The following is a 1318-nucleotide window of genomic DNA, read 5'->3' as shown; positions in this document are numbered from 1 at the left end:
TTTACACACCTCTCTGCATCGAATCATTACTTATCAGTAAGTAAGTAAGTAAAATTTATTTATATAGCACTTTTGAGTATTACAAAGTGCTTCGCATGAGAATATAAATGCATATGAAATAAAACAACATATTACACATGAACATTACCCAAATGCCTGTCTAAACAGATGTGTTTTAAGCTGTTTTTAACCTCCTAGGACCTGGCATCCACATATGTGGACATCACATTTTTGGTTGTCTAGACTAAAACACAAAATTTTGCTCTACAAGGGCCTGATATCCACTTACGAGGACATTATACTGCCACTGTTCTATCAACATTAAAACAAATGTCCTCATATGTGGATCTCATTTTTCTCAGAAACAAAAATCAGGTAAAAAAAAAAAATCTGCTAATTCTGTAATTAATTAATTCTGTAATTATAATGTAATTGTTTTACATTCATCAGGTCCTAATCAGCCCAAAGAGCAAAGAAAATTTAAAAAAAGCATGCCATGAAAGAGTTCGGGTCTTAGGAGGTTAAAAGAAGCCACAGAGGTGATGGTGGGTAGTGAGGGAGCTAAACTGTTCCACAATATTGGAGCTAGAGTTTGAAAAGCGCAATCCCCCTTTGTTTTCAAACAGGTCTGTGGAATAGTAAGAAGACCACTATCAGTGGATCTGGCAGATGGCTGGTGCTCCCTCAGCCTGGTTCTACTGGAGGGTTCTTCCTTTTAAAAGGGAGTTTTTCCTTCCCACAGTTGCCAAAGCACGTGCTCATCGGAGGTCATATGACTGTTGTTTGTTTCTCTGTATTTTTCTCTCTTCCACATCGAAAGGATCCAGTGAAAGTAGTTCTGGCATGTGACAAGGATTCCTCCTGGGCGTCTCCTAGGTGAGGTGTACTGGCCGTGTCCAACCAGGAGGAGGCCCTGGATCAGACCCAGGACCTGATGGAGTTCCCCTGGATAAGCTGGAGGAGGTGGCTGTGGAGAGGGAGGTCTGAGTTCTCTGCTTAGGCTGCTTCTCCCACAACCTGGCCGCAGATAAATGAAATAAGTAGACTAAATATAACTTTTTATTCTAAAGAATGTGGTTGTTTCCTTGCAGGACACCAGGAGAGATGAGCATATCCAGCCCACATCTGCAGCAACTGTACTTAATGGAAGTTGGGACAATGTTAAAGACTTTCTTCAAGCAATTGCACTTGGATTAGCTAAATTCATGACAGGCATTCAAGCAGTAATGTCTGGACTGACAACCAAACATACCAAGCTTCTGTGTTTGAGCCAGAGACTGCACTTGTGGATGAACAATACAAACATTTTATCTTTATT

General features: G+C 40.5%; 1 long non-coding RNA gene across 1 annotated transcript in view; it reads left to right on the top strand.

Annotated features, from left to right (window-relative positions):
* LOC120440784 overlaps positions 1–1205 on the top strand; it is a 14779-nt gene extending 13574 nt beyond the window's left edge. The window contains exons 2-3 of the long non-coding RNA XR_005613507.1: positions 821–981; positions 1092–1205. This is a non-coding gene — a long non-coding RNA (uncharacterized LOC120440784). The remainder of the gene's footprint in view (positions 1–820; positions 982–1091) is intronic.
* Positions 1206–1318: the final 113 nt, after the last annotated feature.

The sequence above is a fragment of the Oreochromis aureus genome, linkage group 6 (genome assembly GCF_013358895.1).
Source record: "Oreochromis aureus strain Israel breed Guangdong linkage group 6, ZZ_aureus, whole genome shotgun sequence".
Lineage (NCBI taxonomy): Eukaryota > Metazoa > Chordata > Actinopteri > Cichliformes > Cichlidae > Oreochromis > Oreochromis aureus.
The sequence above is the reverse complement of the archived record's forward strand: the minus strand, read 5'-3'. Positions and strand labels throughout refer to the sequence as shown.